The 16,522-nt window shown below is 36.8% G+C and overlaps 1 long non-coding RNA gene across 4 annotated transcripts; it reads left to right on the forward strand.

Moving 5' to 3' along the window:
• The first annotated feature begins 832 nt into the window (after positions 1 to 832).
• LOC127097325 (uncharacterized) lies at positions 833 to 3,492 on the forward strand. Of its 4 annotated transcripts, XR_007793001.1 has the most exons (6): positions 834 to 1,244; positions 1,351 to 1,366; positions 1,495 to 1,766; positions 2,011 to 2,126; positions 2,341 to 2,392; positions 2,620 to 3,492. It is a non-coding gene; the product is annotated as an uncharacterized LOC127097325 (long non-coding RNA). The 4 variants fall into 4 exon arrangements; XR_007793000.1 differs by lacking the exon at positions 2,341 to 2,392 and having other exon boundaries at positions 833 to 1,244; positions 1,351 to 1,388; XR_007792999.1 differs by having other exon boundaries at positions 835 to 1,244; positions 2,341 to 3,492.
• Positions 3,493 to 16,522: the final 13,030 nt, after the last annotated feature.

Below are 16,522 nucleotides of genomic sequence, written 5' to 3' on the forward strand. Positions count from 1 at the left end.
TCATATTTACCAAGTGTTGACCTTTGATTTATCTTGTATAATCCGCTGCTTGATGTGACTGAGGATGCCTTGAATGAAGATCTGACTTGAGGCTTCGAGCTCCACGACTTAGAAATAAAAGTCTTGCTAAGTGACCAAGCGTATTTTGGTCATTCAATTTATAATGTGGGATTATACAAGTTCGGAGGATTTAATCGATCAAAATTACTTTGAACAATTTAATTGGAGAGTTTGGATTAATTGGAAATTAAAATTAAACCTAATCTAATGGTTAGAAATGATCAAACTAGGCTAAGGGATCATGTTAATTCTTAAGACTTGATTAAAATTCTATGTCAAATTCTAGTCCTAAAGGAGCATGTGTTCATGGCCAAAAAACCAAAATAAACTCTAAAGGGGTAAAATGGTCTTTTAACAAAGTATTGATATTTAATTAAATTTCTACTCATGAAAGACTAATTAAGAATTAATTCTAAATCCTAAACAAATTTGATTAAACTTAAATTCCAAAACATCAATTTTAATATTCCAAAAAAATCCTAATTATATTCTAATTTCTAATATAATCAACAATTATACTAACCTAAACTTGACCTCATGAACCTAATTAACTACACACTAATTTAAAGCCTAATTTCTAATTAATCCTAGTTACTTATGATCTAATCCTAATTAACAAAACAGACAAGCCCAAGAAAAGAACTAGGAGTGAGCCCATAATGAATCCAGGAAGTGAAGGCCCATTCCAATGATGCAAAGCAGTGGGGGGTGTGTGGATCCAGCAGGCGATGCAGGTAGTAGGTTTAGGCCTTAAGCCCGAACCAAAGAATAACTAAACTCGAGTCATGATGAACGAGGTCTTCAACCCTTGGAGCCTAATGAATGTCACATATTCAAGCTTACTCGCACATTCCAAAAGTCGCGCCGGATTCGTCTCCTGTCAACACCATGAATCCGTCGTATTCATCTTATACGAGCTCATCGTGCCACGAATCCAATGTCCTCCTCCGGATTTGAAAGAAATCTCAGTAACACGAAACACACCAGAAAAAGCGCTTATGGAAAGAAGCTAAGATGGAAATTTCTCCTTGCGCCAAATGAAGGACGTGACTCTACCTCCATAGTTCGCAGCTTAGAATCATCATCCACACTCGAATCAACTCATGTACGCACATGACAACGAATAAGAAGAACGAGAATGGATGTAAGAGGCTTATCGGACTCGAAGCTTTACTCATTGACAGGTACAAAACTGATTCCAACTTTGCCTTTCTTATTCTTACTCTTGTAACTCTGAAACTGGTATGTAAATTGTAGAGATTGAGTATGCTTTTGTGTGAACCGTTGCAGATGAAGAACACCTCTGGTACGGGAATGGTTGAGAAGTTGTAAGGAGGATGAGCGAATTCTCCTCGATTTGCTTTCTCCTCTTCTTCTTTAGTCTTCTTCTTCTAATTGCTATGATTCAGTTATCTGTTTCCCCGTGAATTGCAGATTATAGAATAAAGCTTGAGGCTCTAGAATGAAGCTCTTGCAGAAGTTACAGAATCAAGCTCTTGCAGACGTTGCAGAATGAAAATCTTGCAGACGTTGCAGAATGAAGATAAGCGTAGCTTGAAGAATCAAGAGGTTGTGTAAGTTTGGAATGAAGAAATTTCCGAAATTAAAAAAGTGATGCGGAATGAGGCAAATGAAATGTTATAGAGAGGAATGAAGAGCTGTAACTGAATCGGGCAGGTCGTGAACATCGGGCACCGTTAGGGCAGGTAACAAAATTAACTTAAATTCACATTGAAATGAGATTGAGCTATGATAGTTGGTTAGTGAATATCAGTTGGATGTTAGTTATAAAATCTGTTGGAAACAAAAGTGTAAATTCAATTCACATTCAGTTAGTTAGACATTGAAAAATGTGTTAGGTTGTCATTCGGTTAGTTAAGTAATGAAAATTGGTTAGGTCAAGTCAATGGCGTGGAATTAGGTCTTGATCTGTTATGTGATTTACTGCAGGATGAAAATGATATTTTTCTCTACTGTATTAGTAGGCTGGATGATTTTTGCAAAGCTGTCATGAATGGCGGGCATAATAATGTTTCTACTGTCAACATGAAAATGCAGGATGCAAGGTGTGCTTAGTTGATTAGTCTGATTAACATGTTAGTTATCTGAAGTGAATTTTGTCGATGATCGATTGGATGCTAGTTAATTCATGTCGTCAAGCTTCCGTTTTGAACTCGGTTGGATGTTAAATCGTTAGTAGCAAGTTAGTGCAGGATTTGATATACTGTTGTGAGTAATTGTAATGTTAAAAAACCAATTCTATTAGCAATTTCAATGTAGGGTCAAGGATTTTGTTCGAGTGAGATGAAGGGAAAGTTGGAATGTTTTAAGGGTGAGATTCAAGCTCTTTTATGCATTGTGGGAATCATATATTTCTGTTATGCTAAAAAATTCGGTTCGTTTCTTGTTAGGTGATGAAATTGAAGGTTGGTTATAGGTTCTATTAGGAGAGCTCATGAGAGTTCATACTTGGTTTTTATGCATATTTTTTTGGTGGTTTGTGTAGGTTTAGTTCTGAATTAGAAAATGAGAGCTAAGAATTCGCTTCCTTCTTCGCAGGTTATTTTTAGTTTTGGCTGATGACTTGAAGTGCAATTGACATGCTTGGACTTCGACATGAAAAGATGGATGGTGCTTTGGATATGTGTAAGACCCCAATTTTGACCCTAAGATTCCTCATGCAATTTCATTATATGCATTAGCATTGGGATCATACCTTGACATCCTCCTTACCCCTGTTTCATTGGGTTTGTTCTGGGAGAGATCACCAAGCACCATGTGATTGTATCATACTTGTAAATTATCATTTTACTAACCAAAATACCAAAAATATGTCTTTGCATTTACCTAACTCTTTTGTAGGTAGGGCATGATCACCCTTGATATATCAAGTTCACATCTAGGGTTTAAGACCCTCATTGCTAAGAGCTCAACCAAAGAATGATCTACAATGTCTCTAAGCATCATATATGAGTCCCAAGGATCTCTACATGTTATTTTGATCAAGCATGCTTCAAGAGTTTGGAGTTGGTTTACCTTGGAAACCCTAGTTCATCTGGGTATCTTGTGTAACTTCTTCAACAAGCTTCTTCACCAATTGATCAGATTTTTAAAGGGACACTTCAAATTTTATCATCTTATGCATATATGATCTACCATGAGCCTAAAAAGTCAAGAGAATTGCAAGTTAGCAAGTTGGTTGATGGTGGTTGGCCAGATGAATTCATCTGATCAAAACTGGGTCTCCATAGACCCCATATCCTACACTTTTCATCATATAAAAATAATTCCAAGATGAGAGTTACTCTAAATGACACTCCAAACAAATTTCATGTTGAGGTCTAGAGCTAATTTTGCTTGGAAAGTCATTTTCTATGTTGAAACATTATATGTCATTTTGTCTAAACCCTAATTTGAAAGTCAACTTCCCAAGACCATAACTTGCTCAATTTTTATGATATGAAGGATTTCCAAATTGCACAATCAAATTTAATATGTCTACTTCAACTTTTATGTATGGAGTAAGAGCTAAATCAACTTTTATGCGCATATAATATGAGGATAGATTATAGGTCATTTTGGACCAATACCATTGAACAAGTGATTTTCCTCAAATTCAAAAATGCATAACTCATTCATCCTAAATCTAAATGATGTCCAATTTGTGACCATTTTGAATTTTTTTGAAATAGCTACAACTTTGATGAAAACACATTTCTCATTTGGAGCTCACATAAGAAGTTAAGCAAGGTAGAATAATTGAATATGTGACTTGACACTTAAAAAATATTTTGACATGTTGAAATTTTCAAACTTCCACCTCAAAATTCACCATGATACAAGTTCCAAATGGAAAAGTGTTCAACATAAGGGTTGTTCCTTTTGATCTAAGCTTTCCAAAGAGTCCTAATTCATTTATTTTGGACAAAATTTGATAGGTCTGCACATGGCTTAAACATGTCTGTATCAGTTGGCAAGATAAATGCTTCAAATGTTCAAACAACTTTGCCTTGCCATCCAAGCTTCATGCATATCTCATTTTAGTTGATTGTGGACCTAATTGGATTGCTTCATGAGCCTGCACACGCCCATGCAAGCATGTGCGTTGCATTGCCAAATTTGAAATTTTTTTCAAGTGTGCAAATAACATTTCTCATTGCTATAAATAGAGGTCCAATGCCTCAGTTCAAAGGACCTTGTGCGCCAGCTTTGCCCCAACCTTTCAAACCCTTTCAATTCAAAGGAAAACTTGAGAATTTTCATTTGAAATTTGAGTTTGAATCCCACTATTTAGAGATTCAAAAACTCCAGGATCCAAAGCCTTGCATTACTCTTAAGCCACTTCCATAAGCTCCATAAGCAAGATCAAGCACGAACTGAAGCAAAAGAGATCCATTTTTGCACAGCATTGAAGGTAATTTTCCAGATTTTTGTTCTCTTCGATTCTCTCTTAATACTCATCAATTCTCTTGGATCCATGGTTGTCTGAAGTCCTACCAATGTAGGCAAGAAGATTGAGTTGCTTTGAGGTTAAATCGAAGCAACTCAGTTGACACACCTCAAAATTCAACTCCACGTATCTCTCTATATATTTGGAGTTAGTTAAAATTGAGGTGATATTCGTGATCTACGCCATTTTATCTTTAGGATCATGTCCCCTTTTTTCATTTATGATGTGGTGATGATTGAACCAGTACGACCAAGGTCATCAGAGAAGATGACCGGCCTTTGGCTCCGGCGATGAGTTGGAAGCATTCAGAGTCATTGATCTGTTTTAAATTGTTTTAATCAGGAGCGTACATTGTGATTACCTAGCGTGTGGTCATTTGACTCAAGCGTACCATAGAGCGCGCACTTTCCACCACTTGATTTGCCACCTCAATTAATGAGGAAGATCAAATGGTCCACGTTTTTTTTATTATCTGATTTTTATTTTTATTCCTTTGATTTTCATTAATTCATATTAATTTTAATATTGATCCAAAAAATATGAGAGTTTCACCAAAATTTTTTAAATAAAATCCTCTTTCATTTTCTGAATTAAAATTATTTTTTGGATCATTATTAATATTTTTCATGATTTAATTGATTTTGTGAATATTTTTAATTGTTTAAAAATACTTTTAAGTTTTAAAAAATTCTGAAAATTTTTCTCCATGGTCCTTTGACCTTGTTTGACCTTTGATAAATCTCATGGCCATTTCTTTGGTGTTTTGATGAGGTTTTAAGAAATTGACCAACCATATTTAATTTAATGCATTATTTTTAATATTTTTAATTGATTTAATGCCAAATTAATTGTGTAGAGCTATTTTAATTGACTTTGTAAGTTTGACTTGTGTTGTTGGGCCTTGGTCAAGGTTGATTTGACTTTGTTAGATTAAGATTATTAGATTTAGGGGATTGATGGAATGTACATTCCATCTCCCAAAATGAATGAATGATCTTAACTTGGTAAAAATTCTCCTTTGTCTAATTTGAGTTTGATCCATTTCCCCTCCCTCTTCATCCCATTCCCCTTCTTTATGCATTCATGTCATGGACCTATGATATCTCAATATCCTAAGGCTAGTTGATTGCAAAATCAACATAAGTATGGATGATATTAGGTCCTCCACTTTGCATTTTTTGTGTGTGTGGTATGTTTCATGAGCATAATTCATCATACTATGTCTCTAACATGCATTAACCCCAAAATTCTATTGCCCGACCTTAAATAGTTGTGACTTCTACATAAGTCCAATTACGATTTCTTAATATAACGCTAAATTTTGACACAAAGGCATAACATTCTAGTTAGTGAGATTGTAAGTCTCCCCTCTTTCATGGTATTGTGTGGAAACTTAGCATTTTTCCCTTCCTTTGGAAGATGTCCTGGTTCAAGGATCCATGCTTGTGATAAGTGGGTTGAGTGTTCTCCAAAGAATGACTTAAAACAAAAAGCAAAGCAAAAACAATACTAACTCCTAACTCATTAACAACTAACATTTAATTTCAAGTCATTTAATTTTAATGCAATTTAATTTTTTAAGCCTTATTCATTTTGTCATTATTCATCTCATTCTAATTATTTATGTTAATGTCATTTTCACTTTGTCCACTTGTACCATATTTTGTGATATATTTTGTTCGTGTATATTGTGTTTTTTTATATGGTCTTTGACCATTAATGTACATAATAAGAACAAAAACCCTAAAAAATATCTTGTGTGGACTGTTGGTTTGATCTGAGACAATTGGACTTAGAATTTAGGCAACATTCCCTATGCAAAGGATTTGGCAAATGCCAACTTTCATGTAACCAAGTTCTTGTGATTTGAAAACTTCATCTGATACATCATTGAAGATTCATTTTAGTTCATCTGCAACATGATCATTGGTGAAGTTGTTATTCTGAACCTATGACTTATGCATTATGGAATTCATCTGCTACATGGGCAAATTTGAAGAAGATCATGAAGTTGCTAAGCTTGGACGTGACTATCTTTATTTGATGCCTTGCTATTCAAGTTGATATTTTGTGCATTGGTTGTTGCTTGATTCTAATATCCAAGGGAAATTTGGGTTTCTATATGACATTCTTGTCTATTGGATTGCAACTCATTGGTCAGATCTTTTCAACTCTCAACTTTTAATTTTGTGCTTAGAATTAGTCTCTTCATCTCTTCCTCACTTCTTTAATTTTCAAAATCTCTCCCTCCTTTTAAAAAACTTCTTTGCTTGTGCTTGTTTTATAAACTTAGACCATATTGCAAACTAGAAACTTTGGCCTTAAGCCATTGCATTTTCAAACTTCTTTTCTTAACCAAACTTGTAAATATGATTTACTATACTTGACTTAAAATTTTCAAAAGCCAAAAAGAACTAACTCATTCAAACCATTTTTAGGCATTTGTGCCTTTCAAACTTAAATTTTTGTTAAAAGTAAAGCATCCACTTTGAAATTGATACCACAAACTACGAGGTTTTAATCCCTCATTTTTATGTTGGTACGTAGGCACAAGTTTGAAGGTCTTGTCAAACACAAAATATAATTAATGAATTCTTTTCTCACCCCCCATTCTATTTGTTTGCAAACATAATTTATACAAAAACACATATGCACACAAAAAAGGGCTCCCTAGGAGTACCTAGGACACTTTGGGTGCTAACACATTCCCTCTGTGTAACCAACCTCCTTACCTGTAATCTCTAGCATTTTATTAGTTTTGATTTGAAAACTTCTTATTTTTTGGGTTTTGTTCGTATTTTTCCCTTTTCCCCTGGAAACAATAAAAGCGCGGTGGCGACTCTTGTTTATTTGACGTCTAGCTTTTCCATAGCTTGATGCTCATGAATTTACCGCTACAATATGGACATCGCTTAGAATTGATTTGTATGTTTGAATTAGTCTTGTGTAGTTGGTTTAATTTTGGAGTTAGTTTATGTAAGGTTTGAATGATATAATGCATTTGGGAATTTGTTGTAATTTTGTACGTAATGGTTATGTAATTGGAAATGGTACATGATGCACTCGTATGAAAGTGTTGTGAAATGTAATAATAATGGTTGTAATTTGGTTTGTGAAGTTTCAAGACAATGAGTGTAATGTATTATTATGATAAGCCATGACTTGGAAAGGTTTTGTATCATGTATAGAATGCTTGAATGTAATTGAAGTTGTGTTGAAAAATAGGAATGAATTATGGTTTGAATTTGGATTTAAGCATCATATTGTAAAAATTATAATGCATTTATTGCCATGGACTTGAATGGAACAATGTATGTTGTAGATGAAAGTTTGACAATTTTTATGGAAATGTGTTTGAATTATTTATGGATGAAAGGTTATCAAATGAATGAAAATTATTTTGAATGGTTGAATCTTAATAAAAAAAGAGAAGAGAAAGTGAATGAATTTGAATTTGAATTGAAATTGGTTTATGCATTTTTTTAAGTCATGACTTATGTATTTGTTTGGAAATAGATAACAAAGAACAAGAATGTTAGGGACTCATGGATGATAACATGATATGTTGACTTTGGTCAACCCATTGACCAAAAGTCAACTTATGTAAAAAACATGTAATTTCTTTGTAATTTTCAATGAACATGGCGGACAATGCAAATACGATACTGTATGAATAAAATGTGTTCCCCCTTTTTTTAGTGGGAAATAATCTTATGGTTAGTGAACCAAGTTTGAATTTCAAATTCCTACTTTTCCCTCCAAGTTCTTTGAACAAAAGGTCTTAAACACATTATAAACATGCTTGAATGAATGGATGAAATGGAAATATGCGGATCATGAATGAAACATGAAACACTTGACCAAATGGACATTTGTAACTTGAATCTTAATGACAACTTGAATCAAGGCGTGAATGTTGACACATGAATGAAACATGAAACCATGGCTAGGTAATGCACCCGTTAAACTATGAAGACAATGCATGAAACATGAATGAAATGAAACTTGGACCAAATGGACCATGAAAACATGAAATCAATGAGTGAAATGTGAATGCAAAAATACTTTGGATCAAGCAGATAACACCATGAGTCAGGGTTGGAGTCAGGTCAAGATCATGATGTTAAGCAACAACCAAGAATCTCAAGCCAAGTGGGAAGTCAACACAAGTCATCCACCATTATCGTGACCTACGGTTAAGGCTCCCAACACCTCAAAGCAAGGCATATGATTTACAAACATCCCATATCAAAAGCTAGGGTTTTGAGGAATACCAAGTTCAAAAGTCAACCAACATGGCACTCATGCACCAACTATCCCTGATTGGGGTTTCAAGCACAATATAAAGCTCCACGCGCTACACCTCGGATCATGGGCCCATAATTAGGGTTTAAAAATCAATGTCAGATATCCAAAAAGTTAAACACAGGACCTCTCAAGATCAAGAATTAGGGTTTCAGCACATAAGGTGTGCAATACCACCGCCTTCAGGCCAAAACCCTAATTTTCATTAACCATAATCTATAGTGCCTGTTAGAAAATGTTGATCATGAATGAATGATGCACAGTAAAAGGGGGGGGGGGGATTTTTGGGGTACAACAACTGCCCTTATTTAATCTCCTTGAACTTGAATACAAGAATTGTTAAAGCTTTTCAGGTATTCAAGGTAGAAGAGGATTAAATACTAACGTATCCAAAAAAATTCCCGATGAGAACAAATGTAATGTAATGAGAGTGTTGTGGTTTGCCAAGCAAAGGTCAGGCTTCGGGTTAGTCAACAAAATTGTTTTTTTTTTCTTTTTCTAGTTTGCAGAGTTTCATGTTATGCTATATAAATGATATGCATGAGTGAAAAGACATGATTTTCGCATGGAAATGATTTATGCAATGGTTAAATCAGAGGCTCATATAGAGGGCGGTGGGAATTTTGGGCTAGACATGATTCTCCGACACCTACTTCAAGCTGAAGATTGTTGTTACACCTTTGGACTATGTCTGAAAAATGGAGAGAGTTTGTACCTGTAGATGTTTAATTGGCTGCATTGTATGGTAAAACACTAGCTAGATTCTAATGTCTTGACTGATGTCATGACATGCTGTGGAGATGTTTGCTTGACTGCATTGTATGTTAGAATATCTAGCTGTACTCTGATGTCTTGGTTGATGTCATGACATTCTGAGTAGTATACTGCAGGTTTAGCTAATACATGATTTATTGAATGTCAAACTGGATATTATGACATTCATCCCTGTCAGCAGATACTGAGGAATAGAACAGTTGGTGTTCTGCTATAACTCAGTATTTATTTTCAGTCTGTTTATCAAGGAAATAACAGACCTGGCATAAGGCCTACTGTCTGAATGTCAAACTGGATGTTATGACATTCATCATTGACAGCATATACTGAACAATAGGCAGATTGGTTTTCTGCTACATTTCAGTATGCAGCTCAGTCTGCTTATCAAGAGGATAACAGACCTGATGTAAGGCTCTATGTGTGAATATCAAATTGGATGCTTTGACATTTATTAATGTACGCTGATACTGAAGTATGGACAGATTGGTTCTGTACAGTACAACAAATTTGTACAGTCTGTTTTCAGGAAAAACAGACTTAGCATATGGTCTATGTTTTGGATGTCAAACTGAATGTTGTGACATTCATTCCTGACAGCATATGCTAAATTGTAGGTTGTTTAGTTTTTCTGTTTCAACATTTTTCTCAGGCTATTCTTCAGGAATTTAACAGCTGAGCTAAAATCCAGGAAACCAACAACTAAGCTACAATTAATGAACCTAACAAATAGCCTATTTGTTAGTAACCTAGATGTGGAATTTAGGGGAACTCGCGTGACCTTAAATTCAGGAAAATACAAGTACAAGGCCCAAGTGCTGCAATATAAAAGGATGGCAATCCTTCTTTCAGAACTAGGGGTTTTAGGCGTGAAGATTTTATTGGTCCAATTTACTTCACTGCTGTATTTTTGTGTGTCTTGTATTAGACGTAACTTGTAAGCCAAGCTATTATCACTGAGATGATTGCATTGGTATAGGGTGTTCATTGAGTTGTAAGTGTTGTGTCACTCTAAGCTTTTAAGCGTGAGTGCTGTATATCTTGATTAAAGCTGTTAAGCACAATCAAGAGTTGTTTGAAGTGTGACTTCACAATTGTCTTTAATCTTAATTAAAGGTTGTAATCACTGAGGTGATTGAGGGGGAGTGAGTAGGAACTCTGATCTTAGTGTAAGATTGAAATTGCATTGGGTAGGTATTAAGTGATAGGGTTAAATAGTTGGTTTAAGGTCTGAATTAATACTACTAATAGTGGATTTCCTCCCTGGCTTGGTAGCCCCCAGACGTAGGTCATGTTGGACCGAACTGGATAAACAATTACTTGTGTTATTTACTGCACTTACTTTTTAAGTTCTGCATAATTCTTGTCTGCGCAGAATTGGATGTCATAACAACCCGTGTGACATCGAAAGTCTAATAACTAGAATTTCAATTGGCATTAGAGCAGGCACCCTGCCTGTTAAGTTCTGGGTGAGATCTAGGGAAGTTACTTTCTAGTACCATGGACAAGGATATAGGACACTCAAATAGACCACCCATGCTGGATGGTTCTAACTATGATGACTGGAAGCCTCGTATGATAGCCTTCTTAAGGTCTCTAGATAGCAAAGTCTGGAGAGCTGTCAACAAAGGATGGGAACATCCAACGAAGACAGGTGAAGATGGAGTTAGTGTGCAAATTCCTGAAGAAGAGTGGGACAAGGAGCAAGAGGCATTAGCCCTTGGAAACTCTAAGGCCTTGAATGCATTGTTCAATGGAATCAGTAAGAACATCTTCAGGCTGGTGCACCACTGTGAGCTGGCTAAGGAAGTTTGGGATACCCTCAAGATAACTCATGAAGGTACCTCCAATGTGAAGATGTCCAAACTTCAGATGCTGACCACCAAGTTTGAAAATCTGAGGATGAAAGAGGATGAGACTATTCATGACTTTCACCTGAATATTCTTGAAATTGTAAACACCTCTGGTGGCCTAGGTGAGAAAATGGCTGAAGAGAAACTTGTAAGAAAGATTCTCAGGTCCCTACCAAAGAGATTTGCTATGAAGGTCACAGCCATAGAAGAGGCTCAAGATATCTGCAATATGAAGGTGGATGAGCTCATTGGTTCTCTCCAAACCTTTGAAATGGGCTTATGTGAGGATGCTGAAAAGAAGAACAAAAGCATAACTTTTGTATCAAATACTGAAGAGAATTCAGAAGAAGGAAACATTGGAGGAAATGAAAGCATTTCAGAAGCCATAACCATGCTTGGAAGACAGTTCAACAGGTTCATAAAGAAGGTTGATCAACAGGGTAGACCTAATGTCAAGAACTCTTCATATGACATCAGTAGAAAGTCAAAATATGAAGAAAAGGTCACTCAAGGCAAGGGAATCCAGTGTCATGGATGTGAAGGGTATGATCATATTAAAGCTGAATGCCCTACCTTTCTCAAGATGCAAAAGAAAGGGCTATCTGTCACCTGGTCAGAAGGAGACTCTGAGAGTGAATCTGAAGGAGAATCTGCCAAACATGTCACTGCTCTGACCAGTGTCTGTGCCTCAGATGATGACTCAAGCGGAGATGAGCTTACCTTGGATGAACTTGCTGCTTCATATAAAGACCTATGTGTTAAAAGTGCAGAAGTGTGTATCCAAGGAGAAAAGCAGAAGAAACTCATCAAAGAGCTGGAAGCTGAGAAACAGAAGCAGCTGAAAGTCATAGATGGTCTGAATGGTGAGATATCTTTGCTGACATCTAAGCTAGAACGAATGACTAAATCCATCAGAATGTTGAATAAAGGAACTGACACCTTGGAAGAGATTCTAAAGGTGGGACAGAAGTCAGGAACCATGTCTGGTTTGGGCTTTGCTAAGAAATCTTCAACTGAACTCAAAAGATCAAATGCTGAAGTTCAGAAATTCAAGCAGAAGTCACAACCGATGTCTCAACATCAGGGAACCAGAATGAGTAATCATCAGAAGAAAAAATTTCAGAGATGGAGATGTCATTACTGTGGTAGATTTGGCCACATAAAACCCTTCTGCTACAGGCTGCATGGTTATCCTAACCAGACTACTCAAGTCAGACCCAAGCAGAAGGATTCTAAGCATAATGCCCCCATTAAGAAACAAAAATGGGCTGCTATTCAGACACCTCAAGTCAGACCTAAGCAGCAGGCATCTAAGCTTAATCTCCCCAGTGAGAATCAACAATGTGTTGCTAAACTAGCTCACACATCTCCAAGGGTATCTACCAGACAAGACTGGTACTTTGATAGTGGCTGCTCAAGACATATGACTGGAATGAGCAACTTATTGGTGGATCTACAACCCCATGCCACCAGGTATGTGACATTTGGTGATGGAGCTAAAGGAGAAGTCAAGGGCTTTGGTAAGCTGGATTATCCTGGAGTTCCAGAACTGAGGAATGTGCTGTTAGTAAAAGGACTAACTGCTAATCTCATCAGCATAAGCCAGCTGTGTGACCAAGGATTCAATGTGCAATTCACTAGGGGAGGATGTGTGGTGTTGAATGGTTGCAATCAGGAAGTGATGATAGGAGCCAGATCCAAAGATAACTGTTATCTATGGGAAGCCAAGGGAGAGCAGGAAGTGAAGCTAGAACATGGAAGACTTAAACAACTTCATTTAAAAGGAATGAAGAAGATCATATCCAAGGGAGCAATTAGAGGAATCCCAAATCTGCTTATGGATAAAAGAACAGATTGTGGAAAATGTATGATTGAAAGCTATGAGTCACTGTCACCTATTGGTCATCATACAAATGGTGCAGTAGCAAGGAATAAACAGATGAGTGTATCACTATCCACGACAGAAGCTAAGTATCTAGCTTCTGGTAGCAGGTGTTCATCACTGGTATGTATGAACCTGATGCAGACTGAGTACAATGTCACTCAGAATGTCATGACATTGAGTGCTACTCAGTTTGACAAAGTTAGGGGCAAAGAGGGAATGTGCGCCTCTGAGAAATTATAGCAACTAATGAGGTTAGTTAGTCATTGTTTAGTAAGGCAACTTATTAAACAATTAGTAGTGCACTCTGAGTGGTCAACAAATAATAGACATTACTCGTGAAACAAGCGTTTACTATTCCATCGCTTCAACTCTCAGTCTTGCAAACTTTCTTCCTAAGAAACTGTTCAACTCTCCTCCGAGATATGAAGGTGAGAAAAACAAGAAAGGGGGGGTTTGAATTGTTTGGAAAAATAAGCGCTTTTCAAAATGAAAATCACACAAGGATTTTATACTGGTTCGCTTATAACACAAAGCTACTCCAGTCCACCCGGCCAAGGTGATTTCGCCTTCAACAAGGACTTAATCTACTAATCTTGAAAGATTACAAACAACGCCTAAGAGAAAAATCTCTTAGTCCTCTCAAGTTTACAGACTACACTAAGTCACTTGAGGAAATCAACAAACAATAAATGAAAGATTTATGTAATCTAGAGTGCTTCTAAGAAAGCAAATATTACAGTATTAAGAACAAGAGTTTTTCACGTTATAAGCAAAAGCTTTGTGAAGATCTTAGAGAGTGTTTTTCTTGAGTGTTGATGTTTCAGTATAATTTTGGCTTGTTGGCTTGCTAATCGTTCAAGGTTGATTTGCAGCCTATTTATATATTCGTTGAAGTAGTAGTTGAAACTGGTGGATATTGAGATGAAGTTACGCCATCACATAAATAGCTTCTGCAGGATGACTTTTTCTTCTTGAAATGACTACTTACCACAAGTAGTATTTTCTTTATTGAGATTGGAGATTAACGTCTCTTTCTCAATTAGGAAATCCATTTGCAAATCTTTTCTTGACTTAAACGTTACTCCTTCATGATTAGCAATTCCATGATCAGAGTCTTCAAGTATTTGAGAATCTTGGAATCTTGCTTCTGATGTAAATCTCTTTTGAGTTCTGATGGATTTCTTCAGATAGCGCTGATAACTTCTGGAGTTAGACAACCGTTGTTCAGAGTCAGAACTTCTAGAGCATATTCTTGTTTAGATGCTTCTGATGTATTACTCAGAGTTAGACTTTCTTGAACTTGTCTTCACTTCAGATGCTTCTGATAATTTGATAATTTGTATCTGATCTGGTTTTGTATCTGATGACATCATCAGATTTCTTCCTTCTTTCTTTAGAATCCTGCACACTTAGAAACTTTTCGTTAGGGTGCCATTTTTGGTTTCATCCTTTGTTATCATCAAAATCAAGGAATCTGTTGTAGAACAATTTTTGTTCTTACAATCTCCCCCTTTTTGATGATGACAAAACAACCTTAATTAGCAGATGAAACATTATTAGATCAGATAGACAGAAGCTCCCCCTGAGATAATGCTAGGGAGTTCAGAAGTTCTTTACCAGAGTTTCTTAAGTACAGAGGTTTCTGAAACTTTCTGCAATTTCTTAAGTCCAAGTTAGATAATTTTATTTTAAAGAAAATATATGTTGCAGAATGCTTAAGGTATTAGACAATATTTTCATCAGAGCTATTAATGACTTCTCCCCCTTTTTGTCAGAATCAAAAAGACATAGTAAAAAAAAATAAAATAAAGAGAAAAACTTGAATTCATAGATAGAAGCACAACGGCAATAAGAAAACATCAGATCCAGAGAAGGCAAGAAACAGAAACAACATGCAAGCAAAATAAATAAAATCCTAAGTGCCTAGGGGTTCGGAGGCGGAGGCATTCTCTGAAGCAGCATTGCAAGCATATTCTGGATGTTGTCGTTGACAGTATCTTGCTTGTCCATTCTGGCCCGGAGTTCATTCTGATCTTGCTTGAGTTCTTTCAGAGTCTGAAGAACCATAGGGATCACAGAAGAGGACTCCCCCAGAGTCAGAGCCTGCTGAGCTTCAGCTTCAGCAGCAGCTTGTGCTTCTGCATCCGCCAGAGCCTTAGCTTCAGCTTCCTTTTCCCTTAGGATTTCAGCTTCCTTAGCAAGTCTTTCTTCTTCTAGCCTTCTTGCTTCTTCTTCAGCTTCCTTGGTCAATCTCTCTTCCTCTAGCCTTCTGGCTTCAGCTTCTCTGGCAAGTCTCTCCTGGAGTCTTGCCTCAGCATCTCTGATGTAGCCATTTCTGACTTGTTCAGAGATGCCCTTCAGTCTAAAGGCCTCAGATGTCATCCAGCCAATGACTCTGTTCCAGTGTGTCCTTACAGATTTAGGATCATCACTGATTTCAGAGTTAGTGACCAGAGAATCGACCTTTTGAACTGAAGCCTCTGCAATCATCAAGATGGCTTCCTTAAGGGTAGGTTTAGAAAGTTCAGGTTCTGGTTCAGAGGTATGAGGTGGAGAGTTTGGAGGGCTGAGATTTAAGGTTTGAGGTGCAGATTCTGACTCAGGTTGAGGTTCAGATTCTGCTTCTGGTTGAGGTTCAGATGTTTGGGGTGAAGCATAAAGAGGGTTTAAATCTAAAGGTTCAGATTCTGGTTCTGGTTCAGCGGAGATGTTTGGTGGGTTGATATCAGAAGTGGGATGGTCAGAAGGTTGGTTTTCAGAAGGTATGGTGGTTGTTTGTTGTGGTGGAGGTGAAGTTGCTTCAGATTGTGTTTGTGTTTGTTGTTGTGAAGCAAGTTTATGAGCGTAAATTGTGGCTATGGTTGGGGAATCAGGGTCAGAAAATTCAGGGTCAGAAGAGAGGGAAACATATGGGGGTGATTCTGGTGCTGAGGATGATGAAGAGGAAGTGCTTTGGTGAGTTAGTTTAGGTTCAGAGGGAGGTATGAATGTACGGGCTACATTTAGAACTGGTGTAGGTTGGGAGGTTCTGGTGATTGAGGGTTAAATATCAGAGGTGGTATAAATAGGTTGTGAAGAGAGAGGATTAGAAGAAGCTATCAGAGGATTAGAGGTAACAGGAGGAACAGACGTACCAGTAGAGATATTCAGAGGAGCTGAAGATTTGCTTTCAGAAGCGTCTCCAAGTCTGGCCTTCTT

The sequence above is a fragment of the Lathyrus oleraceus genome, chromosome 6, assembly GCF_024323335.1.
Source record: "Lathyrus oleraceus cultivar Zhongwan6 chromosome 6, CAAS_Psat_ZW6_1.0, whole genome shotgun sequence".
Taxonomy (NCBI): Eukaryota; Viridiplantae; Streptophyta; class Magnoliopsida; order Fabales; family Fabaceae; genus Lathyrus; species Lathyrus oleraceus.